A 15,652-nucleotide genomic window follows, 5' to 3' on the forward strand; every position below is an offset into this window, starting at 1 on the left:
AAGTGGCTGGGGGTGTGAGAAATAATGTGATGTGCGGATGGGAGGAAAAGAATCTGCAAAGTTCAGTACAATGCGTTTAAACATTTAAATAGAAGTTTACTTGCCTCCAAGTTACCCCACTAGCATTCTCAAAACAAAGAAATAAAAACTTATATTTATATTGCACCTCTCAGCCCAACAGATCCCAAAGCACTTCATACACTTCAAAAAGAGAGGTCTCATGTTACCCACCACTAAAATCCAGCCATCTCCGGAGTAGAGTACAGTTGCTGTTTAACCTCACACAGCAAAATTCTGCTGCAGTTTAGGTGAGGAAGTGAAGAATGCCTTACCCAATACAAATGATAGGTGGAAATTAGATGATCAGAATGTAAGAACCTAAAATGGAATTTGGCCAGGGTAGTGGATTTAACAACCCTACTCTTTCACAAGTGATTCAAGGGATCTTTAATGAGCACAAGTACTCAGTACCTCTGTTTTATATCTGATTGGAAAGGCAGCATCTCAAGCAACAAAGTTCTCCTTGATAGTATGTTCTGGGGTATTGAGTGCTGAGTCAGAGGGAAAAGTACTAAATACTAATTCACCAACGCTGCTTCCTGCAACACCCTGGGGTTTTCCTTGGAGGTCTCCTGTTCACGTACTAAGTCTTGACCCCACTTGGCTTGTGAGATCTAACACTGGTATAGCTCCAGACTTCCTATCTTCAGTGTCTGGTTTGATTCCAATCAGCATTGAGATGGATACAGTCACAAGGATAAGAGATTCTCCAGCCTGCTTCTTCTGAAAACAGCTGGCTTGATCCTCACCTAATGCAGGTAGAAGATACCTGAGCTTTCTCTACTTCCCCTCCAGTGCCTGATCTGCTGATGAACCTCAATGTCCCAGTAATCCTGTTTTCTCTTGAGCAAGACTGCACTTGTGTTGAATTACGTGGTGAACAACATGAAGGGCTTGTCTACACACACAAGTTGCACTGATTCGACTAAAGGTGTGATGTTACACCAGTTTAATTAAACCAGTGGAGCTTTGTGTGGGGACTCTCCGACATCTATTTAAACCTGGTTTATTCCTTGCACTGAGGCACAGAGACTTGCCCAAAGTGACATTGTGAGTACATGACCTGGTATACAAACTCAAGAGTTCTGATTTCTGGTTGGTTGCTCTAAATAACAGACCATACTCCCTTCCAGAAATCTTGTACTGGATTCAGTAGTTTTCTATCCTTCAGTAGTTGTCAGTCTACTTTGCCAGACTGGCTTTGACTCAGATTCTGGTTATATGATTGATTTCACTGCTTTGCCTTTCATAAACTCAACCCCAACTTGACCAAGCTTGTGTTTATCAGTTGCTTTTCTCCCAGACAATGCAATGTTGTGGTTCACCTAGGAAGGTATCTGTCTTTAAGGGGTGTGTGTAAAGTCTTTCTTGCTTAACAATGTAGTGTCTCAATTTAACAGAGGGTCCTGTGGCACCTTTGAGACTAACAGAAGTATTGGGAGCATAAGCTTTCGTGGGAGGAGAAGCAGTTTCTCCTCCCTTGGTGTTCACACCTCAACTGCTAGCAGAGCACCTCACCCTCCCTGATTGAACTAACCTCGTTATCTCCATACTGATTTATACCTGCCTCTGGAGATTTCCATTACTTGCATCTGAAGAAGTGAGGTTCTTACCCACGAAAGCTTATGCTCCCAATACTTCTGTTAGTCTCAAAGGTGCCACAGGACCCTCTGTTGCTTTTTACCGATTCAGACTAACACGGCTACCCCTCTGATACTTGTCTCAATTTAATTTCCTTCATCTATTATCACCTTCTCTGGGTGAAAACTACACTGAAAAATAATCTCCTTGCCTGAAATGCATCAAGGTCTTTGCACTCTCTGATTTCATTAGAGTTCAGCTGTGTGCCTGACCAAGCCTACAGAGACCAGCAGCAAAACTCCTCTTGATATACTGGGTCTATAGATTAAAATGAAATGGGAGACCTCTTAATTTTTTTTGAAAGCTGTAGTTAAAAGAAAAGGAAGATGGAACTGCAGATCTGTCTCTATTGAAGTTTCACAAGGACTTCCTAAAAATGTGCTAATAAAAAATCCGTGCCTACACTAGGATACTCTATATTTGTTGTTCATTCTTGGCCAGTTATCCCATCATTCTGTTTAGCTTGCTAACACCAGAATGAGATCATTCAAGCAGGACTTGTGTAAATAAAGTTTGTCTCCCACTAATAAATCCTTTCAACTCTTCTCCTTTTGCTTAGCTTCTCCTCCAGATGCCATCATTGGTCAAGCTTAGTACAGTACCTGTACCTTCTCATGCTTTTTGATATTGGCTAAAAGCAATTTTACAGCAGGCTTGTATAGTAGTGTTGGTCCTTACATCATTCATGAGTATCAAATATATTGTACAGTACTAAGCCAGACTGATTATTTTGCCCTCGTATTGTACACTACATTAACGTTTAGGCTGAAATGTGATTCATATAAAGGGGCATTGTTAATATAGAAGTTCTGTTCTACGTTTAATTTCCGGTGCTACTAATAACACTTTAGATTATTTAAACCATAAAAAAGTTAAAAATCAACTTCATTTTGTACAATTTATGCTATTTGTTTACGTTGGACACTTCACGCAACTTTGACAAAGGGTAACATTTTCACAAACACCTCTTTTCAAGTGACTTAGGCACGTAGAAGTTCAAGTTTCACTGAAAATCAATGGAACTTGGGCGCCTAAGGGCCTGACTTTCACAGTTATTTAGGGGCCTAAAGATGCAGAAAGGCACCTAGCTGGATTTTCAAAAGCACTTACGCATGTTAGGGACCTACCCATTCATTTCAATGGGACTTTTTAAATCTGGCCCTAAGGTCCAGATTTTTAAAGGTAAATCGGTGTTGCTGGGCTCAGCATGCAACACCTAACTGATTTAGGAACCCGCATCTCATTTTCAAAAGAAATTAAGACAGGGATTTTTGCTCCTAAGTGCCTAAATCCCTTTTGAAAATGCAATGTGGGCTCCTCAATCTGTTAGGCATTGCACCGCTGAGTGCAGCAATGACTAAATACCTTTTAAAATCTCGACCTAAGTGCCTATGTCAGTTTTGGAAACGGTGCATAGGTGCCTAAATTACTTGTGCATTTTTAAAATTTGTATCCAAAAGCTAGAATTGCCAGTTTCACAGTTTCTGTTTATCTCTAGGCATCTATACCATGGTAATCACTGAAGTATCTGGTAGCTAGTATCCATTGTATCTCATCAGTTCTGCTTTTTGATTCTTGGGCACTAACACAATGCTGCTGTATTTTGCCTTTTCAAAACCACACAGTAATGTTTAAATTAAACTCTTTGCACTGAATTAAGTCAATTACAAATGTCTTCATTAAAATTCAAGTGTGTTTAATATCCCGACTCCCTAATTTTAAATGATGGCTTACCTACTTGACAATGTGTGTGTCTGTCTCTCTCTCACACACACTCTCAAAAGTCATTTTTTACCTTATGTTAATAAAATTAATATATCTTCAACTTTCCCCCAAACTGTGACAGATCTCCATCTGCATAGAGAAGAAGATTCCAGATGGATGACTGGCTAGGTCTGGTAATTGGAAATAGGATATGAGCTTTAGATCTCTGTTCAGAGTGTCAGCAGTCACCCAAAATCATTACATAAGAACATAAGAATCATCCTTTGGGAAATAAGTTAAGGGCTGGCTCCAGCTCCTGATGGACAAGCACCAGGGGTGAAAGTAACTTAAAGGACTTACCGATACTCTGGAGTCCTTAGGAGGGGGCGGGGCCTCTACCAGAAGAGGCAGGGCCTTTAAATACCCGGCGCTTTAAATCAGGATTTAAAGGGCCCGGGGCTGTGGTAGCAGCAGCTGGGAGCCCCAGGCCCTTTAAATCACCCCCAGAGCTACCAGCTGCAGAGGCGTCTGGGAGCCCTGGGGGTGATTTAAAGGCCCGGGGCTCCAGCTGCTGCTACCACAGCGGTGCCCCGGGTACTTTAAATCACCATCGGAGGGGGCCCAGGTCTCTGGCGGAGCTTTAAAGGGCCCGGGGTGCCGCTGCAGTAGCCCCTGGCCCTTTAAATCACTACCCAAACCACGCTGCCGGAGCCCCGGGGTAGCAATGACAGCCGGGGGCTCGAGCAGTGATTTAAAGAGCCCAGGGCTCCGGCTGCTGCTACCACCCCGAGCCCTTTAAATCGTCCCCGGAGCTCTGGGGTAGCGGCGGCAAGTTAAAGGGCCCGTGGCTGTAGCGGTGGCCAAACCCCAGGCCCTTTAAATTGCTGCCAGGGTAAGCCGATCTGCCCCGGTACGGTGCACCGGCTTACTTTCACCTCTGACAAGCACTAGCATTACAAAACTCCACCAGTTTGCAGAGGGACCAGGGGCTGAACAGGCCTGGAGACTGAAGTACCCTTAGTCCTCCCTTAGAATAATTACCTCCAGTTATAAATATATATGGAGATATACTTATCTCATAGAGCTGGAAGGGACCCTGAAAGGTCATTGAGTCAAGTCCAGCCCCCTGCCTTCACTAGCAGGACCAAGTACTGATTTTGTCCGAGATCCATAAGTGGCTCCTTCAAGGATTGAATTCACAACCTTGGGCTTAGTAGGCCAGTGGTAACGGGAGGGGAAGCTCTGTGCTGTGTTTTAGAGAGAAACTGAAAAATTCAATCTGTAAAGGTGCCATCCTGCCACTTTTCTCAGTGCATTAAAACTAACCCTTTAAAAATTAAGGACAAAAATAGTCCAAGTTGGGAAAATGATAGTTTTAAAAGACTGAGTGAGGGTTGGACAAATTGAATCTGCCATCCCTTACCTGCTGTGCTTAGTAATCTATTTTCCAAAGACTGAAGAATGGATTTGGGACACTTGGTACTCGTATGGGGAAGCAGTATAAACAAATCAGAATATTGCCATTGCTAGAGGAAGGGAGGACATGGTGCTGATGTGCCTAAGAAGGCAAGGAGGCAACGTTTGATCAGCTTCTAGAGTGAATGGCGCTGCTCAGCTGTGCTACTCAGCAGAAAAGCTACTCCGCGTTCACTGTAGAAGCTGATAGGCTGTCTTTGCCATCCAAAAACAAATCGCTCTGCAACTAAGAAAACTCTCTGATTTTTTTTTTTGCATTTGCATTTGCATTTGCAAAAACTGGATAAGCCTTTAAAAAAAATCTGATAAATAGCATTCAATTGAATTAACCACTGTTGACTGTATTGCAGTGTCTTAACAAAGTCCATCTGTATGGTCTCCCTTTGTAGACACAATTTTATAAGTTAATTTCCCTACCAAAACATCAGTGTTTACTTAGTAAGAAATCTGCTCTTTGTCAGCTTAAAACAGTGATTTCTTTATTACCATTCTGCGCAGGGAATGACAGCACAGAGTTGGCACTGGAGCAAGTCTGGTTGAGTCTACAGCGTTGTAATGGAAACAGGGTGAACCGGGGGTCAAGTATAATGGCATTTGTATACAGAAATGTGTCTGCGTAAGAAATAGCTGCATGAGATAAGAGAATGGGAGATGAGGCTTGCAGATCTCCCTTTTGACATCGGTGAACTGTTGGTGTGATGGAGGTTTTTATTAATATGTTTATAGTACTGCTGATATTAAAACAGTAGGTTATTTATACATTAGCAGCAGTACAAATAAGATATCCAAATGCAGCGGGATCTAGTCAACTTCTACTGACTTCAGGGGGCATTGGATCGTCACTGTAAATTGTGAGTGCTATGCCTCTGTGGAATATCAGATCCATATTTCTTGCTTAATAACTGCACAATGTTTTCTTGTCGTTGGGAGGATGGAACAGGCATGATCACTATGTATATGAACATGCAGAACAATACGGATTGGTCAGGAAGGAAGATTTTCAGTGTGGTACACAGGTAATTAGATACAAAGCGCTCTGTGCACCGAGGTTATGGGTGAAACCCTGGCACCACTGAAGTCAGTGGAAGTTTTGCTATTGATTTCAATAAAACCAGAATTTCACCCTAGGTCTTAGATTTTTGTCTCTCAGATGTAGTTGATTCCATTTCACCCACTGTCATTCTCTATACCATGTACTAGAGCTGCTAAAAAATGCCAACTGTTTGCATTAATTATTTAATTTTAGGGGGAAAGTATTTTTATTTGTTTTGGGTGGTGGTTTCTTTTTTGTTTGGTTTTTGTTTGTTTTTTTAATTTCCCATGAAGTTTTTCAATGACAAGCCAAAACCTAAAGCTGAACTTGCATTTTTCTGTATTCTCCGCCCCCTCTTTTCTAGTGGCAAAATAGAAAATGGAGTTGAGGTGGAGGGAAATAAATAGGAGTGGAAAATGAAAAGTGAAACGTTTTTGTTTTTCAGCCAAAAAACCCGAAAATATTTCCATAGAAACAAAAATTTATATTTAGAATAAACGATCATTTTCCAACAAAAGATGTTTTCACTGGGGAAAACTTGTGCCTGGCTCTTACTGTTCACTATATGATTGTTAATGGGGCAGTGTATTTGTAGTGAAGGAGGGGAACGGTTAGATCAACGAACATGCTGAATAGATTCTTACATTGCGTCTTACCTAGCCCTTCAAGGGCCATTAACATTTCTGTTTAGAGGAAAAGAAATATTGATCTGTTTGGTAGTCTATCCAGCCTTTGCCTGCGCATTACAGCACTTCAAAGTGTTTATGTAGGGATGGGAATTGTCATGGCGTGGATGCAAAGAGGGTCTTTGGTCCAACTAAATCTGCCAGTGAAACAATTTCGGGGAGACTAGTTATTAAGAATCAATGTCTATATTATACCCTTTGGAGGTTACTATATGTTCTGTAGCTGTTTAAAGTATGTCAAGTAGTGGTACGGTACAATTAATTTCTGCAGAAAACTGTGAGAGCTTCAATCAGAACCCCTTGCTAGCTTAGATAGTTACATCGCTCAGTGCTGCACGTTTTGTGTGTGTAAGTAATAGGTAGTTAGATGTCTAACACACTGGCAAAGTGCATTTTGTGTCCATTTCTCCTAATACACAAAGGTTAGATGCTTGCTACTGTTTCCTACAGATGAGCGTAGTCCTTTAGCTCTAATGGTGGCTTTGGAGCTGAAAATCCCAGGTTCAATCACAGCTGATGAGCCACCCAGGGGTCATTGCATAAATATGAACAATTTGTATTATTTATTATCTATATTGCAGTAGCATCTAGAGACGCCGGTCATGAATTGTGGCCCCACTGTGCTACAAAACTTTACACACACATAACAAAAAGACAGTCCTTGGCTCAATGAGCTTACAATCTATACGTATAAATCCATAATATTTAAACCCACATACTACTGAAGTGTGTGTGTTTATGTACATATATATTTGCCTATAACATAAACAGATATTTATATCTATATGCAGATATACTGTGCATCTTTGTGTGTGCAAATACAGAAAGATTTTATATTATTCCCATTTTGGTTCCTTTTCTCCCCCCTCATTAATCATGATTCAGTGGTTTCCTCGTGTTGTTTGCAATTGTATGATACTGCTTAGAAGACGCATCACAGCTTCTTATGAGCCCAAGTCCAAGGGTTTTGCCCTAGCACTCTAGAGACAAATAAGACTTAATCATGCTTCTCATGGCAAGATGAGATCCAGGCTTTCCCTCCTCTGGTATCTGTTAGTTTAGGGATTTAGGGATTCAGATTATGGGAAATGGGCCATCTCAATAGCAGAGGGAGCATTAGCAGTCACTGTCCTGGAACAAGCATCCATTTTTCATTCATCCCTCGATTTATAGCATATTCGAACCAGTGATTTTGCTATGGCCCTCTGGTGTAACATTTTCTTCCCCAAGTAGTGTCCCTACAGGTGCTCCACTTCAGGTGTGCATGCATCCCTGTGGCTTTGATTGGAGATTTTTGCTAGCAGTGTCTGTTCAGCCCATGTAGGCACCCTTCACGTCCTTGTGCCCTAACAAAAGATATAAAGGGCTGCATGGGGAAACCGCCCTCAGTTCCTTCTCAACCTCCTTTGGCCTGAGACAGAGTGTAGATCTCTTCAACCTAGTTGTTCTGTAGTTGTTTAGTAGTACAGTTAGTATTAGTAGTTGAGAATGGTTTTCCCCCACTGTTTTGTTTTTTTATTTATTTTTCCTCCATGAAAGGGCTTATTCTGGACTTGGTCTGGGGTGTGCAGGGATCCCTGGGTTTTAGGAGAGGGCTCTCTTGCCAGTAAGTGACGGGCATCCTCAGTGCCTCTGTTGTTTATGAGACACCCATAGCCCAATAAGTGCAAGATTTGTTCATTTTTCAAGGCCAGCTCTTGAAAGAACAGAGAGATCAAATCTAGACTTTTAATGATGGAGCAAGCATTACGACTGGCTTCTGGCCCAGTACTGAAGACACCCTGTATACAGAGCTTCCATTACCATGAATGCTCCATCTACCTCAAGTCCATGGTCACTGAGAGTCTCTAGAGATTCAAGCACAGAAGAATCATCTTCAATGTGTGGGTATTGGTCACCAAAGGCTTCAAGAGAGACAGCTTCTGCGACAGTACCCACAACTCAGAAAGCTGTGCCATAGACTCATAGGATTGGAAGGGACCTCAAGAGGTCATCTAGTCCAGTCCCCTGCACTCATGGCAGGACTAAGTATTATCTAGACCATTCCTGACAGGTGTTTGTCTAACCTGCTCTTAAAAATCTCCAGTGATGGAGATTCCACAACCTCCCTAGGCAATTTGTTCCAGTGCTTAACCACCCCGACAGTTAGGAAGTTTTTCCTAATGTCCAACCTAAACCTTCCTCGCTGCAATTTAAGCCCATTGCTTCTTGTCCTATCCTCAGAGGTTAAGAACAACATTTTTTCTCCCTCCTCCTTGTAACAACCTTTTACGTACCTGAAAACTGTTATCATGTCCCCCCTCAGTCTTCTCTTTCTGAAATGTGGCACCCAGAACTGGAAACAATACTCCAGTTGAGGCCTAATCAGCACAGAGTAGAGTAGAAGAATTACTTCTCGTGTCTTGCTTACAACACTCCTGCTAATACCATCTGAGCCTCTGACCGATAAAAATAGAAGGTACACTAGTTCTCCCATGAAATCTCAATCACAGTCCCACAAGAAGGCTCTGGAGACCTCAAGTCCCAAAAGGAGTTCCTTTGAGGCTCCAAGTGCCCTGGTACCATGAAGGCTTCTAAAGCATCTTCTAAGAGTTGTATCTCTAACCCAGATTTGGTACCAAGGACCTCTTCAATTTTGGACAGCCAAACCCAGGTTCATAGACGTTCTACCTCAGAGGTCTGCATCATCAGACTCTGTTATCCCTTCAGTACCTATGTCATCATCAGGTGCTGCATCGGTACTGACAGACTTTGACCCCTGACTCTATCAAGAAAGGGATAGATAATAAGACAGAAAATACCATATTGCCTCTATATAAATCTATGGTATGCCCACACCTTGAATACTGCATGCAGATGTGGTTGCCCCATCTCAAAAAAGATATATTGGAATTGGAAAAGGTTCAGAAAAGGGCAACAAAAATGATTAGGGGTATAGAATGGCTTCTGTATGAGGAGAGATTAATAAGACTTTTCAGCTTGGAAAAGAGGCGACTAAAGGGGGATATGATAGAGGTCTATAAAATCATGAGTGGTATAGAGAAAGTAAATAAGGAAGTGTTATTTACCCCTTCTCATAATACAAGAACAAGGGGCCACCAAATGAAATTAATAGGCAGCAGGTTTAAAACAAACACAAGAAAGTGTTTTTTCACACAACGCACTGTCAACCACTGGAACTCCTTGCCAGAGGGTGTTGTGAGGGCCAAGACTATAACAGGGTTCAAAAGGGAGCTAGACAGATTCATGGAAGATAGGTCCATCAATGGCTATTAGCCAGAATGGGCAGGGATGGTGTCCCTAACCTCTGTTTGCCAGAAGCTGGGATTGGGTGACAGGGCTTGGATCACTTGATGATAACCTGTCTGTTCATTCCTTTTGGGGCACTTGCCATTGGCCACTGTCAGAGGACAGTATACTGGGCTTGATGGACCTTTGGTCTGTCCCAATATGGCTGTATGTTCTTATGGTCTTTCCCATACCAGGTGTTTGAGTTCTCTACCATCAATACAAAAGCTGACTGCCACAGAAAATCAGCAAACTCCCACCTATATACCACCAGTACTGCAACAGTTTAGATACTCTAAAGACCTCCTTGTAGATCTAATGTACCTGCGTTTCAGGGAGGTATTTAATACAGTGGCACATGGGAAATTATTATTATTGTTATTTATTAAATTGGAGAAGATGAGAATTAATATGAGAATTGAAAGATGAAAATGCAAGGTCATGCATTTAGGGACTAACAACAAGAATATTTGCTATAAGCTGGCCACTTATTAATTGGAAGCCACAGAGGAAGAGAGAGACCTGGGTGTATTTGTTGATCACAGGATGACTATAAGCTGTCAATGTGCTGCAGCCATGAAAAAGGGCTAATGCAGTCCTAGGATGCTTGAGGTGAGGTATTTCCAGTAGAGATAGGGAACTGTTAGTACGCTCAGTGGTTTGAGCATTGGCCTGCTAAACCCAGGGTTGTAAGTTCAATCCTTGAGGGGGCCATTTAGGGAACTGGGGCAAAATCAGTACTTGGTCCTGCTAGTGAAGGCAGGGGGCTGGACTCGATGACCTTTCAAGGTCCCTTCCAGTTCTAGGAGATAGGATATCTCCATTTATTTATTTATATTATACAAGGCACTGTGGTGACAAAGCCTGGATGGCTTTGCTGCTTGTCATTAGCAAGGTATTGTGAGAGACAGCCCAGGTTGGAGAGTTAAGGGGGCACAGCGGTCCCACAGTCCCAGGCTGCACCCTGGGGATCCCATTACAGACCGCATCTGGAATACTGTGTGCAATTCTGGTCTCCCATGTTTAAGAAAGATGAATTCCAACTGGAACAGTTGCAGAGAAGGGCTACTAGAATGATCTGAAGAATGGAAAACCTACCTTGTGAGAGGAAACTCAGAGCTTGGCTTGTTTAGCCTAACCAAAAGGAGTCTGGGGGAAGACCTGATTGCTCTCTGTAAATACATCAGAGGCAAAAATACCAGGGAGGGGAGGAGTTATTTAAGTTAAGGGCCAATGTGTGGACACAGGAACAAATGGATATAAACTAGTCGTCAACAAGTTTAGACTTGAAATTAGGTGAAGGTTTCTAACCATCAGAGGAGAGAAGTTCTGAAACAGCCTTCCAAGGGGATCAGTGGGGGCAAAAATTTAACTGGCTTCAAGACTGAGCTTGATGGGTTTATGGAGGGGATGGTCTGATGGGACTGCCTACAATGGCATATGACCCATCGACAACTGCAAGTAGCAAAAATCCCCAAGGGCTGGAGATGGGACACTAGATGGAAATCTCAAAAATCCAGTGCAATCCCCTCATACAAGTAAGAAAATAGTCTTCAACTGCTGGGGCACATGGCAGCTTGCATTTTTGTAATTCAGCACATCAGGTTACATCTTCAGTGTCTCCAGGGATGGCTTCACATGGTCTAGCTTGTGTCTGTTCCCCAGTGGGTTCTGCAGTCACTCCACTGGCAGAAGGAACCTGCCAATACCTGTGCAGGAGTCCCATTTATCCAGAATCCACCTACTGTCATGATAACATCACACACGTCACTTTTGAGATGGGAGGCACAGCTGGGACCTCATACAATTCAGAGCAAATGATCATTGCAAAAACAGTTCCTCCACATCAATCTTCTAGAGCTGAGAGCGGTCAGAAATACTTGCCTTTACTTTCTTCCTCTAATCAGAGCCACATCAAGATAAGGACAGTTTGGCTAGCATGTATTGTATCAATTGTCAAGGAGGTGCACATTCCCTCTCTCTCTGCAACAAAACGAAATTCTGGAACTGGTGCATAGCCAACTAGATAGTCATCTCAGTTTCTTACCTCCGCAGTATTAAAAACACCATGGCAGATGACCTCAGCAGACCCTTCTCCTTAAATTACAAATGGGAGATGGATCCCGAGGTCCTCAACAGAATATTCTTACTGTGGGGATTCCCAGGAGTTGATCCTTTTGCCATGCCAGCCAATATAAAGTGCAGCAAATTGCGTGCCAAGGGAGGTCTAGATCCCCAATCTCTAGCAGATGCCTTTCTCATTTCCTGGACAGGAGGCCTCCTGTATGTGTATCCATGAATCCCATTGCTTCTAAAGGTTCTCAGCAAGATCAAGGAAAACCAAGACAAGAGTCATTTTGATTGCTCCAACTCTGCCAAGACAGATTTGGCATCTTTACTTCATCCGACTTGCCTCTCACCCACCATGGCAGCTTCCGATCAGCTCCCCTCTGTTGTCTCAGGATGGAGGTCAGACACTTCATCCCAAACAGGAGGTTCTGTGGCTCCAAGCATGGCTCCTCAATGGTTCTCAGGGTTAGAGAATTCCTGTTCATCAGAAGTGCAACAGGTGTTATTAAATAGTAGAAAGGACTCTATAAGACATACTTACCTTCAGAAGTGGAAACAATTTTTGGTGTAATCGTCATCAGCTTTCACCTGCTTGTTCTTCTCGGTCCACAATCTTGGCTTACCTGTTGGAATTGAAAAGATCAGGACTTTCTGGGAATTCCATTAAGGTTCACTTAGCAGCGATTACCATCTCCAGTAGAGGATTTTTCAGTCTTCATCCATCCTACCACAGTGAGATTGCTAAGAGGTCTAGTGAATCGCTTCCTGCCAATCAGGCATCTTACTCCAATCTAGGATTTGAGCCTTTGAAACACACCTTTGAGTCACTAGCTACATTCTCCTTGTTACATTTATCTACGAAGACACCCTTCTTGGTGGTTGTCACCTCTTCCCAAAAGGTCAGAAGGCTGGGGCCTCTAATGGCAGATCCTCCATCCACAGTGTTTTCTAGAGAAAAGGTGTCACCTTGACCCCATCCAAAATTTTTACCTGTAGTCTCTTCTGAATTTCATATTAGTCAGACTATTCACCTCCCAGTGTTTTCCCCAGAGCCACATTAAACTAGAGAGGAGACTGCTTTTCATGTCCTACGTGTTAGGGGAGCTTTGGCCTTTTACCAGGATAGAACCAGATCCTTTAGAAAATCTCGTAGGCTTTTTATGTTGATTGCAAAGCAATTGCAGGAATCCACAATCTCCACGCAGAGACTCTCAAGGTGGATCTCTGGGTGTATGAGTTAGCTGATGTTCTCACTCCCCTTAGAGTGACAGCTCATTCTACAAGATTGCAGTCTGTCTGTAGCCTTTATCAAGACATACCTGTTGCTGAAATCAGCAGAACCAAAATCTGGACATCTGTGCATACTTTCTCCAACCATTATGCTTTCATTCACGCTGCCAGACCAGACACTACAGTATAATGCAGTTTTCTCTTCCAGGCTGAACTCTGCCCCGAAGCTCCCTCCTTCGTAGGTACATACTGCTCAGGAGTGACCCAAAGTGGACCACCCATAGGGACACTACACAAAGAAGGAGAAGTTACTCATCCCGTGTGATAACGAGTTCTTTGATGTGTGTTACTATGGGTGCTTCGCTCCCCACTCTCCTTCCCCTCTGCTTCTGAAAATCCCTTGTGGGGCTTTGTGGCAGAGAAGGAACTGAGGGCGGTTCACCCACACAGCCCTCTATATTCTTAGTGAGGGGCATGAGGGTGTGAAGGGCACATACATAGGCTGACCAGTCACTGCTACCACAAATCTCTGATCAAAGGTGCAGAGGTGCATGCACACCTGAAGTGGAGCACTGACAGGGACACGCATCTGGAAGAATTCCAGTTACAGGTGAGTAACCTCTCCTTGCCCTTTCCCTAACACATTGCTTATAAAGAAAAGTCAAAGCCCTGACTTCTTGGACGCACAAGATACCAGGGATGCAGCAGCTTAACTATTTTGTTAACATGAAATTACAGATGTCAGATGTAGACTCCTTCCGTTAACATTGCCTGGAGTAATGCTGCTGTCAGCTGATTGTATTACGGTCATGATGAAGAGGAATGGTTCTTTTCTGGTTTCTGGGATATAAATTGGTGCTGTGCCAAGATGAATTTAATATTTAATGAATGAATAAGAATTTTCTTCAGTCTTCTTGTCTCTTCCAGCTCCCCCCACACAATGATTCACAATTTCCAGAAACAGGTTAATGAAACCTCTTTTTGGTTCTTAGATGCTCAGGTCCTATGGCAATGGGTGCCATATGAGTACTAGCTCGTTAAATGTTAAGTCACATCCCTTCATATTAATATCCAAGCCTCTTCAAGATCCAAGAAGAAAAAGCCACCCAAAAATAATATGTCAAGAAGACACTGTGCTGAAACGTTACTGATCAAGAATGGAATTTTTCCCCATGACCAATCTGTTTTCCCAAACGCCATGTTCTCTCTTACAGTCATTAGTAAAAGTATCCCCCTAAATGTGCTAGTATATCTAAGGGAAATCTGCCTTCAACTGATCAGACACAGTATGTCATACTTGACATTTCTTTCTAACTTTACCTGCCCCTCCACCAACGTCGGAGCTGTCTCAAAATCCTGTCCTGTCTTCCTCTGCAACATCTCCAAAATTCATCTTTTCAGTCTGTACCATCAAAATCTTGTCCATACCTCAGTCATCTCCTGCCTCATCACCTGCTTTGTTTCCTTGGTTCTCCTGGTATTCCCCTGCAAGCCATCCAAAATGCTGCTGGGAAAACCACCATCATCCTCCAGTGCTGTGACCATGTCACTCTCTTTGAACCCCTTGGTTTACTGCTTGTCTCTGTTGGAATGAAGTTCAGACTTCTCCTGGTCACTCTTAAGCATCTGCATAACGATACTCTCCTTTCTCCTGTTTCCCCCACTCTCCCTCTTAAGCCTCTTGCTGAATTGCTCTCATTGGTTCTTTTCCCACTTTTATCTTTATCTTCTTTCATGCCTTTTCTGTCTTTCTATCTCAGCCATGTTCCTTCAAGCCTCTTTTTAGAACTTGCTTCTTCCAGGAACCCTTTCATCATTAGTCTCCCAAGAAACCAACTTTGATACCATGATGTTAAAAATTTCTCTACCATTCCTTGATTCACTCATGTTTTTGATGTTTTTCAATCTTCTCTGTTTATGAGACCTGATGCTGGTCGTTCTTCAGCCCTTGTTACTGAGGGAAAACTTGTGTGAAAAGGTGGGACGTGCAGAATATAAATTAAAAGATCATCTAAGTAAGATAATTAGGTAAAAGGGATCTATGGAGCTGAAACAGAATGTTTACGCCCTTTGATATGTTTTCATAGCATCTGACTGCACAGTGGGCGGTGAGGCTGATTAAGTATAAAACAAAACAAAAAAAATCACCATTATTAAGCTTGAATCAAAGATCTCTCTTTAACATGCTAATTTGATTTGGGTTTAAAGGTCCCATATCAACTCTAATTCTTGTCTTTGATGTCTTGCTTATTTGTGTGTTGCGTAACGGAGAGCGACCTTGCTTGTTAAGAGCCTAAATTTTTCTTTGTTTGGCAATCAATAAAATGTGAAATTTTATTAATTGTTTCTATTTTTATCATCTCCACTGAGTGCAAGTTACTGCACAACAGAAAATAAGTGATTGTGCTCCAAAGAGTTTACAGTCCAAAGGCCCTAATCCTGCACAGAATTACACAGGTCCTTA

The 15,652-nt window shown here is 42.6% G+C and overlaps 1 protein-coding gene across 6 annotated transcripts in view; it reads left to right on the forward strand.

The window, feature by feature from the left end:
- Positions 1-15,652, forward strand: part of GLI2 (GLI family zinc finger 2) — a 242,941-nt gene that overhangs the window by 160,137 nt on the left and 67,152 nt on the right. The window contains exon 1 of one of the 6 annotated variants that reach the window (XM_065561467.1): positions 5,648-5,732. The exons of the other annotated variants lie outside the window; for them this stretch is intronic. The gene's annotated coding sequence lies outside the window, so the exon portion shown is untranslated. Of the gene's footprint in view, positions 1-5,647; positions 5,733-15,652 lie in introns of those variants that run through there. 6 annotated transcript variants of the gene reach the window in all.

Source organism: Chrysemys picta, chromosome 11 (genome assembly GCF_011386835.1).
Source record: "Chrysemys picta bellii isolate R12L10 chromosome 11, ASM1138683v2, whole genome shotgun sequence".
NCBI lineage: Eukaryota > Metazoa > Chordata > Testudines > Emydidae > Chrysemys > Chrysemys picta.